This window comes from Tachyglossus aculeatus, unplaced genomic scaffold, assembly GCF_015852505.1.
Source record: "Tachyglossus aculeatus isolate mTacAcu1 unplaced genomic scaffold, mTacAcu1.pri scaffold_124_arrow_ctg1, whole genome shotgun sequence".
Taxonomy (NCBI): domain Eukaryota; kingdom Metazoa; phylum Chordata; class Mammalia; order Monotremata; family Tachyglossidae; genus Tachyglossus; species Tachyglossus aculeatus.
Genome location: NW_024044853.1, coordinates 643,815 through 659,581, shown reverse-complemented (window position 1 = coordinate 659,581; position 15,767 = coordinate 643,815). Strand labels below are relative to the sequence as shown.

Below are 15,767 nucleotides of genomic sequence, written 5' to 3'. Positions count from 1 at the left end.
TAGTTGTATTCTCAATAATACAACTTTTGATACTTTTCAGACTGATGCCAGACTTCATTTTCACTCCTGTAAAGAATGCACTGTAGGTTTCGGCTGTTTGAATTCATTTTTGAAACAGGCAGGAACATAAGAAATAGGGAGATCCCTATTGGGATCCAATAGCTTTGGAATGAAGGTCCTAGGCCCGGGAGTCAGAGAACCTGAGTCTAATCCCGGCTCCCCACTTAATTCCTGTGCAATGTTAGGCAAGTCACTTAACTTCCCTGAACCTCAGTTTCCTCATCTATAAAATGGAGATTAAATACCTGTTCCTTCTCCTACTTTAACTGTATAATAATAATAACAGTAATGGCATTTATTAAGCGCTTATTATGCACAAAGCACTGTTCTAAGCGCTGGGGAGGTTACAAGGTGATCAGATTGTCCCACGGGGGGCTCACAGTCTTCATCCCCATTTTACAGATGAGGGAACTGAGGCCCAGAGAAGTGAAGTGACTTGCCCAAGTCACACAGCTGATAAGTGGGGAGTCAGGAACTATGATCTGATTGTGTTGTATCCACTACAGAGCTTAGTACAGTGCTTGACACAGAGTAAATACTTAACAAGTACCCCAATTATTGTTATTATTATTATTACTATTATTATTTTTATTAGAGAAAAGTGTCCAGGGTGGTGGTGCAGGTAGGGGGTCGGATGGAGAGAATGCATTTGGAATGCTGTGAGGAAATCCAAATAATCTCAAACTCCAGAACTCTGAATGTAGTTACACACTTCCATGTGGTCTGGGCTAAAATGCTGTAGGAGGAAGGAGGACACATAGGTAAATTTTAAGGGTGCTAGAGCAGCTAAATTTGCTCTTTTGTGAGATAACACTCAAACTCTGATTCACCCCAAGACTGAATCCGTGTTGAGCCCTTTATTAGACTCTGTATCCCAGCAGAGGCCCCTTGTGGCCCAAGGCTCCATGTGGCTCTGTATTGACTCAACAGTCTCTGTGCAGTGCACAAACACGCAGGAGAAATCAGTGTGATTTTCAGAAAAGGAATTCTATTCAGACTGATATGGGTGATTCTGGAAGTGGAGGGGTCCCACCTTCTTTTGGAATTCTCAAAAGGAACCAAAATATATTTTAAAAATTCTGTCAAGGAAATGGTTGAAGAGAGAAAGAAAGGGACACAGTCAGGGAGGTAAGGGTAGCAATAGTCAACAAGTAATAGTATTTATTGAGAGCCTGCTGTGTGTAGAGTGCTATATTCAGCATGTGGAATAGAATAGAGGAGTTTGAAGACAGGATCCCTACCCTCAGGGTGCTTAGAGTCTAATGAGGGAGCACATTCATAGAAGGAAGGGCCATGGTGAGAGCAGGGAAAGAAGGGAGGGAAGGAGTCTGTTCCGGGCATGGAATAGGCAGGCTTCCTTTCCTTCAGGTCCCACCCACTGCTTCCACACTTTCTCCACCCCTGGGAAAGTGAAGTAGAAGGCAGAAGGGGAGAAAAAATAAGAGTAAGAGTGGAGCCGGGAGACAACCAAATTCATTAATTCATTCAATCATATTTATTGAGCGTTTACTGTGTGCCGAGCATTGTATTAAGTTCTTGGAAAGTACAATTCAGCAACAAATAGAGAAAATCCCTACCCAACAATGGGCTCACAATCTAGAAGGGGGGAGACGGATATCAAAACAAGTAAACAGGCATCAATAGCATTAATAGAAATGAATAGAATTATAGATATATGCACATCATTAATGAAATAAATAGAATGATAAATATGTACATATAAACACACGTGTTGTGGGAAGGGGAGGTGGTAGAACAAAGGGACGTAGTCAGGACAATTGGGAGGAGAGGTGGAGCAGAGAAAAAGGGGGGCTTATTCTGGGAAGGCCTCCTGGAGGAGGTGAGCTTTCAGTAGGTCTTTGAAGGGGGGAAGTGTGCTTCTTTGGCAGATGTAAGGACGGAGGACATTCCAGGCCTGAAGTAGGATGTGGGCCAGGGGTCGATGACAGGACAGACAAGAACGTGCCATTTTCTTGGGGGGATGGAGAGGGGGACGAGGGGGAGAGGAAGGAGGGGGCTCAGTCTGGGAAGGCCTCCTGGAGGAGGTGAGCTCTCAGTAGGGCCTTGAAGGGAGGAAGAGAGCTAGCTTGGCGGATGGGCAGAGGGAGGGCATTCCAGGCCCGGGGGATGACGTGGGCCGGGGGTCGATGGCAGGACAGGCGAGAACGAGGTACGGTGAGGAGATTAGCGGCAGAGGAGCAGAGGGTGCGGGGTGGGCTGTAGAAGGAGAGAAAGGAGGTGAGATAGGAGGGGGCTAGGTGATGGAGAGCCTTGAAGCCGAGGGTGAGTAGTTTCTGCCTGATGCGCAGATTGATTGGTAGCCATTGGAGATTTTTGAGGAGGGGAGTAACATGCCCAGAGCGTTTCTGGACAAAGATAATCCAGGCAGCAGCATGAAGTATGGATTGAAGTGGGGAGAGACATGAGGATGGGAGATCCTTACTCTGCCACTTTTCAACTGTGTTACCTTGGACAAGTCACTTAAATTCTCTGTGCCTCAGGTCCCTTATCTGCAAAATGGGGATTCAGTCCCTGTCCTCCTTTCAATTTAGATTGTGAGCCCTATGTAGGGCTTGATTATCTAGTGTCTATCCCAGTGCTTATTACAGTGCTTGGTACATAGTATGTTCTTAACAAATAAAGTTATTATTATCATTATTGACAATGATGATAGTAATAATTAACATTCATATATAAATGCTGAGGATGGGTATATATAAATATGAAAATGCTAGGAGAAGCTGAATCCAGGGTGGCCTGCCTTGGCATACTCAGCAATGTTTACTCTCTTTGAAACAGAGCTGGGTGGCCCAGCAAGTCTGCCAGTGTGTTCCTATTGTGGTGAGACACTAATAATATTTATTATTACCGTGGTATTTGTTAAGGGTTTACTTGGTGCCAAGCACTGAGGTAGATACAAGATAATAGTTAAAGATAATGAGATCAGACATAATCCCTTGTAATGGAAATGTGATTTATTGCTTTCTGCTAGTTGAACAACCTGCAATGCTTCAACAAATCTTGGTCTTGCATTCCCACCAAGAATGTTCTTTTATTAATTCTTCTTGCTTTTCTGTTTTTTAAAATATCATATTCCCCATTTGGATTGAATAGTGATTACTGTGAATATTAACTGTGGGAATTTGAGTTCTGTCCTGGTGCACATGCTTGGGCTACACCAGCGATAGAGATGTTCCTGCCTTAAAAATGAAGAGGTAACTTTAGTTTGTCATTTTGCAACAGCTCTCGATGTCCGAAATAGATTGAGCACTATTCCAACTTGGTCTAATGGGGGGAACTCGTCCCAGTCCTTTAAAACTCATCACACCCTCAACTGGCTCTAACCAGCTCCAGTTACAGAGGGAGGCCACAGGCAGAAATACCCTCAAAAGTTGCCGAGATGGATAAGATTTTCCCCTGCACCACTGATTCCAACTCTTCTCTCCCAGTTAGTCATTTAGTAATAATTTTTGAGCATTTACTTTGTGCAGAGCACTGTACTAAGTGCTTGGGAGAGTACATGCTGCTTGAGAAGCAGCATGGCGTAGTGGATAGAGCAAAGGCCTGGGAATCAGGAGGTAATGTGTTCTAATTCCATTCCACCACTTGTCTGCTGTGTGGCCTTGGGCATGTCACTTCACTTCTCCGTTCCTCAGTTACCTCATCTGGAAAATGGGGATCAAGACTGAGCCCCATGCAGGACAGGGACTGTGTCCAACCCGGTTTGCTTGTATCCACCACGGTGCTTAGTACAGTGCAGATTAGTACAGTGCCTGGAACATAGTAAGTGTTTAACAAATACCACAGTTATTATTATTATACAACAGACAAGCACATTCCCTGCCCACAGTGAGCTTACATTCTAGATGGGGAGGCAGATATTAACATAAATAAAAAAATTACAGACGTACATCAGTGCTGTGGGGCTGGTGGTGGGGGTGGGGGTGAATACAGGGAACAAGTCAGGACAACACAGAAAGGAGTGGGAGAAGAGGACAGGAGTGTCAAGTCAGGGAAGGTCTCTTGAAGGTTAATGTGCTTTCAATAAAGCTTTGAAGTAATTGTCTGTCTTATGTAAGAGCAATAATCTATCTTCCCTAGCCTCCCTACCCTTGACCCACAATCCCCCTCTGAAAAGCTGTGAACACCTCCCAACCTGGCCAGAAGAATCTCAGATAAGTGGTGGAAAATGCCAAGATTCCTCAAGGAAGCAAAAACAGGGCTTTCTCCTCTTTCTGGACCACTCTGTCAGTATGGTCAAGGCAGCAGTGTAGTTCAATGATTGGGGTAAGAACCTTAGTTGGGAAAAACTCCTATTTTCCTAACTCTTCTTCATGTCCATCCAAACCACAGTGAGCAGATTCTGCTCCTGGGAGTCCAGTTCAAGGTGAATGAAACTCCTTCCCTTCCCTCCCTTCCTCTTTTCCTTACTTCCCTTCCTTTCTTCTGGTGTTAATATGAGTTCTTCATCCCTATAGCTCATACAATTGCTTCAACCTCACTGATGTCTCAGTCACATGAAAACTCCATTACTCAAGCCCTCCATTCACAGCTGAATAAGAAAAACGTCCTTAAATATAGGATTTTGTATGGAAAGATCAAATACAGCATTTCTTGTTAAGGGAAGCCCTCCTAATGGAAGAAGCCACACTGCAGGGGTTTCTAAGAGAGACAGTAATGGGTATTTTCTGAGACACAGCAAGCATGGGCTTGGGAATCAGAAGTCATGGGTTCTATTTCCGGCTCTGCCACTTGTCAGCTTTGTGACTTTGGGCATCTCACCTAACTTCTCTGTGCCTCAGTTGCCTCATCTGTAAAATGGGAATTAAGACTGTGAGCCCCACGTGGGACAACCAGATTACCTTGTATCCCCCCAGCGCTTAAAACAGTGCTTGGCACACAGTAAGTGCTTAACAAATGCCATTATTGTCATAATTATTATTTCTAAGAGACCTCATTATCGATGATCATCAGTGATATTTATTGAGTGCTTACTATGTACAGAGCACTGTACTAAGAGCTTGGAAGAGTACAATACAAAATTTCCCGGAAAACACAGGCACAGGATTAGCTGGGAGACAAAGCTTCTGTTCAAGGGAGCATGGCACTGATTTTGAAAGATCCAGGGCTGAGTTGCAGGACATCTTAGTCAAGTCTCTCAGGTTCTCAAATACTTCCTCATTTCTTTTTCCAAGTCCCTTCCTACCTCTAAATTGGTTGTTCCTTATTCATCAATAGCATTTATTGATTGCTTTCTGTGGGTACTCTGTGACTAGGATAGAACAATAGAGTTATTATCTTACAACTTCCACCCTCATGTATCTAGCCTAGATTTTCCATTCATTCCTCCCCAACTAAATTCATCAGTCTTCTCCACTTCCTGACCTTGGAATCAGACACGATATTTTCCTCTGTGCTTTGATCTCTTCCTTTGCCCCTGATCAGAAACCAGGATAGGTTGGGTAGTGTAGCTCCTCAAGAAAAGGAATCACCTCTTTTACTTCTGTATTTTCTCGCTATGGTCAGGGAACATGTCTGCTAATTCTGTGGTATTTATCCCTCCCAAATGCTTAGGACAGTGGACTGAATATAGTAAGTGCTCAGTAAATACCATCGATTGATTTCTCAAGCATCTAATACTGAACATTGCACACAGTAGATGCTCATGAAATGCTGTTGATGCTGATAATGCAAAGAGCCAAGGAAGTACCTGAGCTGAACAGGGAGGTATAATCAAAGAACTGTCAAGACTATCACAGTAAGGTGAAGAATACCAGAGGCCCTGGAAACAAGAAAGCAAGTCACTGCCATGGGGTAATATGCAGTGATGAAGTAGACCATAGTGAAGAGAGTTGACTGTGCAACAGAGTTCAGTAGAACACAGAATCCAGACATCCAAAAAGACTTTTGGCAGATTAATAATATGAAATGACAAGTTAACTGAGGCCAAACCTTGTTGGAGTCCATGACGGGATTGTTGTGGTATCTAAACTTGAACATGACTGTGATGTTTGTACTTTTTAAAATATCATATTTGTTCAGCACTTACTATGTGCCAGACACTGTACTAAGTGATGGGGTTAATCAGGTTGGTTGTCATCTCTGTCCCACATCGGACTTACAGTCTTAACTCCAATTTTACAGGTTAGGTAACTGAGGCCCAGAGAAGTAAAGTGATTTGCCCAAGATCACACAGCAGACAAGTGGCAGAGCCAGGATTAGAAACCAAGTGCTTCTGACTCCCAGTCTGATGCTCTACCCATTAGGCCAGGATCCTACTTATTTTCAAGATCTGCATCCAGCTCCTAAAGTCAGTATGATCTATGAACCACACTCAATATCAAATGGCAGGAAGAAATTACCAATGATGGGAAAACGAAACTCAGTCAGCACAACAGAACGGTGGTGGTCACAGCAACACAGCTCCCTTAGGTAGGTAATCTATGGCAAATAGTTGAATAATTATGGTTTGGTGACCCGAAAGGGGCCACACACCCAAGCCAGAAGGGCAGAATGAACCTTGAAAAGAAGCAGCGTGACTCAGTGGAAAGAGCTCGGGCTTTGGAGTCAGAGGTCATGGGTTCAAATCCTGACTCCACCAATTGTCAGCTGTGTGACTTTGGTCAAGCCACTTAACTTCTCTGGGCCTCAGATACCTTATCTGAAAATGGGGATTAAGACTGTGAGCCCCACGTGGGACCCCCTCCCCTCATCCCCTCCCCCCCTTCCATCCCCCCTCCTTACCTCCTTCCCTCCCCCACAACACCTGTATATATGTATATATGTTTGTACATATTTATTCTCCCCCTTCTAGATTGTAAACCCACTGTTGGGTAGTTACTGTCTCTATATGTTACCAACTTGTACTTCCCAAGCGCTTAGTACAGTGCTCTGCGCACATTAAGTGCTCAATAAATATGACTGATTGAATGATTGATTGATTGAAAAGACCTGGTGAAGCACAATCTCTACCAATGGGATATAGTAGTGGAATGTTGGAAGACCACTATAGAAGTGGCCCATCAGTAAGAAGGGTAGCGGTTGCTCTTCTTTGAGCACAGTCTTCACAAAGATTAATATATTAAGAGGCAGGCTTGCAGCATGGCCTGGTGGAAAGAGCACCATCTTGGAATTCAGAGGTTGTGGGTTCTAATCCTGGGTCCTTGTCAGCTGTGTGACTTTGAGCAAGTCACTTAAATTCTCTGTGTCTAAATTACCTCATCTGTAAAAATGGGGATTAAGACTATGAGCCCCATCTGATATAACCTGATAACACTGTATCTCCCCCAGCACTTAAAACAGTGCTTGGCACATAGAAAGCACTTAACAAATACCATCATTATCATTATTATTGTTAAAACAGGCCTGGTATAGGACAGTTAACAAAGTATGCATCATACTTTTCAACTATTCTTGAATGTCAGAAAAGGAAATCATGAGGTAAATCTGTTCATATAAATGCATAGGAAATATTTGGATTTTTCCATTTCATTTTTATATTAAATTTCAGAATTTAGTTAACATTTGTAAACATCCTCATTTTAAAGATTAACTAAGTAGACTAAACCCTGACTAAGCTCCCTTTTCCTTTTCTTCAACTTCCTTCTGAATCGACCTGACCTGCTCCCTTTTTTCATCCTCCCCTTCCAGCCCCACAGCTCTTACGTACATATATATAATTTATTAATTTAGATTAATGTCTATCTCCTCCTCTAGACTGTGAACTCCTTGTGGACAGGGAATGTGTCTATTATATTGTTATACTGTACTCTCCTAAGTGTTTGTACCATGCTCTGCAAACAATAAGTGCTCAATAACTATGGTTGACTAACTAGAAAGCAAACACTCAATTTCCAATGCTATTATTTTGCTGTATTTAAATTCAGCATGAATAAGCCTTTTTTATATTAGTGATTCTTCTCATTGACCTCTTGACCTCCTGGTTCCTCAGGCTATAGATCATGAGGCTCAGCATGGGGATCACCACTGTATAAAACACTGAAATCACTTTATCCTGCCCCAGAGAGTAATCAAATGCTCACCGCATGTAATTAAATGTTGATGTCCTGTAGGAAAGTACCACCGAACACAGGTGGGTGGCACAGGTGGAGAAAGCTTTCTGCTTCCCCTCTGCAGATTGGATTCTCAGGATGGCACCTAATATGCCAAGATTTCTGAGGACGTTAATACTCCAAGAAAGATGGCACAGACAAATAGCACAAACTCATTGATGTAGGTAGCTGAAGAAGACAGAGATAACAGTGGGGGAACATCACAGACAAAATGATTAATGACATTGGAGCCACACAAGGGTAATCTGAAGGTGAGATAGGTCTGCGTGGTGGCAGTTATAAAGCCAACCAGATAGGAGCCGGCCACTAAGAGGTAACAGACTCTCTGGGACATAATGCATGAATAAAGCAGGGGGTTACAGATTGCCACGTAGTGATCATAAGCCATTGCAGCCAGGAGATAACACTCGCTGCTGGCTGGAACAATTAAAAAATACATTTAGGCAGCACATCCGTTAAAGGAAATGGTTTCATTCTGCGCTAAGAGGTTGTCTAAGATCTTGGGAAGAACGGTGGAGGAATAACAGACATCTAAGAAAGCCAAATGACTGATAAAATAATACATGGGGGTGTGCAGTTGAGTGTCAGCCTTAATAACTGTGACCAACCCTAGATTTCCAATCAAGGTGACCAAATAAATCATGAAGAATGTCAGGAAGCCAATGACCTTCATATCTGGATTGTCAACCAGACCCACAAGAATAGATTCGGTCACTGTGGTGTTTGCTGCAGCCAGATCTCCAAAATGTGTGTTTTTCCTCTGCTGGGGTGTGACAGAATCTGGTCAAAGAAATGAAAGCAAAAAGTATGATGCTCTCTGATACTTTGCCCCCTGAAAATCACTGAAGTGAATAACTGGTGTAGACAATGAGCAGATTCCTTTTTACCTTCCTGGAGGAAGATCTATCCTTCACTCACTGAGTCTCTCTCAGGCCCTCAAAAATTGATCCATTCGTGTTATCAACTGTGTAAAACATGCCCTATATTTGTCTCCTCTCTTGGAAATATCTCTAGATTAACTCAATATTAAACCTACCAGCACTGAAGGTTTTCTCCATCAGTATCAGATGAAGAAACAAAAAGCCTGTGTCTCCCATAATCCCACAGTAGAAGAAGAATTATGGACTGATTTAGAGCATCAGGAAGCAAACTAGTAATGGATAGTTTTTGTTCAGAATTTTAAAAATTTTCATAAGGAAGAGAAAAACACTAAAATCAAAAAGCAATGTTGCCTCTCCTGAGTGTGTAGAGTGATACCAGAGATCCGGTTTCTTTGGTACAAAGCTGGTTTGTAGGGTGGTCACTCAGCCTCTGTGGGCACCACAAAAAATGTGACACTGTGTGCCGTGGACAATCTACTAGACTGCAAACTGATGGCAGGAACCAGGTTACCAGCTCTACTGTACTGTACTTCCCCTAGCGCTTATTACAGTGCTCTGCACAAAGGAAGAGCTCCATGAAAGCATAATTGATTTCTGAGCTGCACTTAGCCTTTTCACCCTACTACTTCTCCAAATCCTGACTCAACTTCGGGGTGGAGGGGTTGGAACGCCAGTTTTCTGAATTTCCAATTTACCTAGGTGCCTGATGGGCGAAGAGAATTCTGGCACGTGCCCCTCTGCTCCTAGGGCAGTGTTTAGAGCAAGATCTAGAGGAGGTGGTGCCAGTCTCCATCTTGCTTAGGCTCTCTGCAGAAAGGAAATTGGAGTTTCTGGAATCTGGTTAGAGGTTCATTCCTGGGGGTCTGCTGGAGTCAGAGTGGTCACATAATCATGCCCTCCCTGCCCCTTCCATATTCTCTGCCTCTATTCTTGAGGCTAGGCTATCCCTCCATTTTTTTAAAAAATGGTATTTGTTTAATTCTTACTATATGCTTAATACTGCTCTAAGCACTAGGGTAGATACAGGTTAATCAGGTCAGGCACAGTTCTTATCCGATATGAATCTCACAGCCAAAGTAAGATGAATAACAGCTATTAAATCCCCATTTGGAGTTGGAAAACTGAGGCAGAGAGGCCCAAGGCCACACAGCTGACACATGACATTCCTCCCATCCCCTTGTAGGGGTTCCTCAAGGGTCAGTTCTTGGTCCCCTATTGTTCTCTATCTATACTCACTCCCTAGGGGAACTCATTCGCTCCCACGGCCTCAATTATCATCTCTACACTGATGACACCCAAATCTACATCTCCACCCCTGCTCTCTCTCCCTCCCTCCAGGCTGGCATCTCCTCCTGCCTTCAGGACATCTCCATCTAGATGTCTGCCCGTAATCTAAAACTCAACACGTCTAAGACTGAGCTCCTTATCTTCCCTCCAAAACCCTGTCCTCTCCCTGACGTTGCCATCACTGTAGGTGGCACTACCATCCTTCCCGTCTCACAAGCCCACAACCTTAATGTCATCCTCGACTCCACTCTCTGATTCACCCCACACACCCAATCCATCACCAAAATGTGCCGGTCTCACTTCCAGAACATCGCCAAGATCCACCCTTTTCTCTCCATCCAAACTGCCACCTTGCTGGTTCAATCTCTCATCCTATCCCGACTGGATTACTGCATCAGCCTCCTTTCTGACCTCCCATCCTCCGGTCTCTCCCTGCTTCAGTCTATACTTCACTCTGCTGCCCGGATTATCTTTGTATAGAAACGTTCTGGGCATGTCACTCCCCTCCTCAAAAATCTCCAGTGGTTGCCTGTCAACCTAGAAATCAAGCAAAAACTCCTCACTCACAGCTCCCTTCTCTCTCCCTTCCTTCTATCACCTCCCTTCTCTCCTTCTACAGCACAGCCCGTACCCTCTGCTCCTCTTCTGCTAATCTCCTCACTGTGCCTCGTCCTCTCCTGTCCCATCATCAACCCCTGGCCCCTGTCCTTCCCCTGGCCTGGAATACCCTCCCTCCATGCATCCGCCAAACTAACTCTCTTCCTCCCTTCAAAGCCCTACTGAGACCTCATCTCCTCCAGGAGGCCTTCCCAGACTGGGCCCCCTTTTTTCTCTCCTTCTCCCCTCCCCATCTTCCCCCTCCTTCTGCCCTACCCCTTTCTCTTCCCCACAGCTCTTGTATATATTTGTACATATTTATTAATTTATTTTACTTGTACATATTTACTGTTTTATTTATTTTATTAATGATGTGCATAAAGCTATAATTACATTCATTCTGACAGTTTTGACACCTGTCTACTTGTTTTGTTGTCTGTCTCCCCTTTCTAGACTGTGAGCCCATCGTTGAGTAGGGACCATCTCTATATGTCGCCGACTTGTACTTCCCAAGCACTTTGTACAGTGCTCTGAACACAGTAAGCACTCAATAAATGCAGTTGAATGAATGTATTAATGAATGAACGGTAGAATCAGGATTAGAACCCCAATCCTCTGTACTTCCCAAGCACTTAGTACAGTGCTCTGAACATAGTAAGTGCTCAATAAATATGATTGAATGAATGAATGAATGAATGAATGAACGGCAGAATCAGGATTAGAACCCCAGTCCTCTGACTTCCAGGTCTAATCTCTTTCCATTAGGCCATGCTGCTTCCCACTTCAAAATATATTCATCATGTAAGCCCTGATGTACTCTCAACCTACCATAAAATTGATGTGCTTGTCTTACTTACCCCATCGCTTGCTTGGAATGATGCCCTTGTGGGCCAACATTTTGTGACTTGCCCAACATTTTGAGGACAGAAACGAGTAGATCGTTTTTCTACTCATCTTTTGTTTTCTTCACCTATCTTTTAGTTTAAAGAGAACAGTTGTGTGCTTTACCCACTAGGCTTCAGTGCTTCCCATGTTGCCCTTGTTTCAGCCCCAGGCTCATTTCACTATCTCAGAGGAGAACAGAGAGGTTCTCTGCTGTTCTCCAGAGTTTCCTAAAGTCCAGGGAGTCACCACACATGCCGTTCCCCCAGCTGGAGGTAACTTCATTTCAGGAGCAGTAACAGTAACATCATGAACCCACGGCAGGAAGCATCATGACAGACAGAGGTGGGACATTCTCAGATGATCTCTACTACTCCTGTGTCCTGCAGGCTGCCCAAGAAGAAGGCATTCTGGATTTTGTGTGTGTGTGTGTGTGTGTGTGTGTGTGTGTGTAGAGCTAGAGAGGGAGTTGCAAGTTTGTGTGTAGTTATGAAAGTTTGTGTTTCTTCTCTTCACCTTTGCTCTCTATTTTCTCTCCCTTTTTTTGTCTCCGTCTATGTCACCCCTTCCTGCCATGCTGACTGCATCCCTCTCTTTCTCTGCTCTTTCCTTTTTCCCAAATCTTAATCTACTGTCTCAGCCCTCATAGAAATTCATTCTACTACCATTGTATCTAATGTATTAATTATAATTGTTTTCCCTGAATAAACCTTAAGAAAAGTCTCTGCAAAAGCTATGGTTTATTTTGATTGTTTTACCTCAATTATTTATGTTCTATCAGTATTGATCCCAAATGGCTCAGGGACAACATTCTATAGTCAGTCAATCAGTCAACATTTATTAAGAGTTTGCTGTGTGCAAAGCACTCTACTAAACTCTTGGGATAGTACAATACAACAATATAACAGAAACATTTCCTACTCACAAGAAACATATGATTTCTGGGTCCTGGGTCTCTCCATGATGGTCTAAAATCCATATTCTTTATTAAATTATTTACCACCTTATGACTATAAATCAAGTTTAGTTCTTTCAAATGACTGAACAAAGATTTATATAATTTACTCTCTGATTATCAGTAACTCCAACTTCCCTCTGGTGGCTGTGTTCATAGTTACTCCTGAGGTGCCTTGGGATTCAAATTCTCCTCCTAATCCCCCAATTGCCCATGTACAAAGAAGAAACAAGCACTCCCTTTGGGAAAGTATGGTAATTGTTGCTCTTCTTAAACCCTTCCCTTCGACAATTGCAATTTTTTTGAAATTTCAATTTATTTTCAGTTTGGTTTCTTCACGACTTTTTCTGCTTTTCAAATACTTAGGGAATTTGTATAGTTGAGTAAGGCCTCATTTTCTGGAGCAAAAACATGTGGATGTGTTTTCTGGGATACTAATTAACAACAAAACTGAAATATTCCCTCTGTTATCTCTTTTTTAATAGTATTTCTTAAATGTTTACTCTATGTCAAGCATTGTAGTTCCAGTCCCACATGGGGCTCACAGTTTAAATTGGAGAGAGGAGGATTCAATACCCATGTTACAGAGAAGGTAACTGAAGTGCAGAGAAGAACAGCATGGCCTAATGGAAAGAGCATGGGCCTAAGTCAGAGGACCTGGGTTCTTACCTTGGCTCCACCATGTGACTGGTATGTAACTTTGAGCAAGGCACTTGACCTCTCTGTGCCTGTTACCTCATCTGTAAAATCAATAATTCAATTTGTATTTATTGAAAGCTTAATGGCTTACTGTGTGCAGAAACATAACAAGTGTTTGGGAAAGTTCAATAAAACAGAGGTGGTAGACACATTTCTTGGTCACAAAAAGCTTACAGTCTAGAGGGCATTCAATACCTGTTCTCCCTCCTTCTCAAACTGTGGAGCCCCTTGTTGGATAGGGACTGTGTACAATCTGATTAACTTGTATCTACCCTACTGCTTAGAACAGTGTTTTACACATACTAAGCACTTCACAAATACCACAATTACCATTGTGTTTCTTGTCCAAGATCATACAGCGGGCAAGTGGCAGAGTCAGGATTAGAATCCAGGTCCTCTGACTCCCAGGCCTGGGCTCTTTCCATTAGGCCTCACTGCTTCCCACTCGAACACTTCCTCACCATATAAGCCCTGAAGTACTCTCAACCACCCATAGAGTTTATGTCCCTATCTTGTTTACCCCATCACTTGGCTGGAATGATACCACTGTGCACCAGCATTAAGAGGACAGAGATGAGTGGCTTAACTTTCCACTCATGCACCTTTCCTTCAACTATCTTTCTACCTTATGGTTTAGGATGAGACTCTGCCAACCCGAATGATCTTATTCCTTACCATTAGCTTTAAAGCAATCAATCACCTTGCTCCTCCTATCTTACCTCAACGATTTTCTGTTACAACTCTGCAAACTCACTTCACTCCTTTAGCCCCTTTGCTACTTATTCTACCTCGTTCTCATTTATCTCACTGCGAACACTTCACCCACATCCTTCCTCTGGACTGGAATTCTCTCCCCCTTCACAATTGATAGATTATTACTTTCCCCACCCTCATAGCTTTATTCAAATCACATCTCCTCTGAGAGACCTTTCCAGACTAAGCTCTCCTTTCCTCCCTTCTGTGAGGCCACTGCACCTGGATTTGTAAACTTTATTCACCCCACCTCATCCCCATGTCACTAATGTAAATATCTGTAATTTATTTATTTATTTAAATTATTGACTCTCCTCCTCTAGACTATAAACTCCTTGTGTGCAGAGAACATGTCTACCAACTCAGTTGTACTGTATTTTCCTAAGCACTTAGTACGTTTCTCCGCACACAGTAAGTGTTCAATACATACTATTGATTCATTGACTTAATGAATGCTCATTTTGAGACATGCAATTAGATTGTTTTGTTAAATTCATGATTTGTGAGGCTTTGGGAAAATAATTACTCTGAATTAGGAGACTGATAGAGGAAATTGATGACAGTCATATTTAACACAGTAAAGTGCATTTTGGATTCTAAACTCTTCCTTAAGGAACATATTTCTCAATCTTTCTCTACAGATATCATCAGTTTACCTTTGATTTACTGGTAAATGGACGGGTGTCATCAGTATTATTCACTAAGCACCTACTCTGTTTTCTAAGTGCTTGGGAAGATGCAGAAGTAAATGGCACAGCTCTTGCCATGAGGAAATTTCAATCCATGAACCATTCTTCCTCAGAAAGACATGGTTATTCATCCAATCCCCATTTAATCAATCAATGGTATTTATTGAGCACATATCCTGTGCAAAAAATTGTGCCTGCACATGAGAATTTTAAGAAAACTGAACACAAAACATAGATGCTCCTATGCTTCTCTGGAAGGGAACCAAAATGATAATAAATATTATTTCTTTTAGTCGTGGTAATATAATTTATTGACGGTCCACTGGGTGCCAAACAATTATCTAAGTCCTTGGAAAGTACAAAATAAAGAATTGACATGTTTCCCACCTATAAGGGGCTTACAAGCTAGAGCAATAGTTGATACTTAGAACTGTGAACATCCAGGGCTAAATCTGCTCATGAGACCAAGGAGAGGGGATACCTGGGATTCCCAAAGATAACATATCCAGCTCCTCAAGCAGCTTCATGACAAGCACATATAAGTCACTTTTCATATCAAGCAGTTCTACTTCATATCAAATAGCCACCTAAGATTACAAAAGGCAAGTTCCTGGAATACAGTCGGTGTTTCAGTGTTGAAGAAATATTTATTGAATTACAACTTTCCTGGGTAGACTATGAAAGAAGAACAATTACCAGGAAGATACCTAAGTGGCTATTTTCTTGGGTGCTAATATAGGGCAACTGCAAGAAGGGGAGAGAGAATAACTGTTTTAAACCATAGTGAAGCACAACCTCAAAGGAGTTACTGTGACACTGGACTGTAAGGAGATGCCAGTGGTAGCCATTCCAGGATGGTGTGTAAAATTTCATCTTTGAACACAAAGGACAA

General features: G+C 42.7%; 1 pseudogene; it reads right to left on the bottom strand.

The window, feature by feature from the left end:
* Positions 1–7,942: 7,942 nt before the first annotated feature.
* Positions 7,943–9,190, bottom strand: LOC119922794 (annotated as a pseudogene).
* Positions 9,191–15,767: the final 6,577 nt, after the last annotated feature.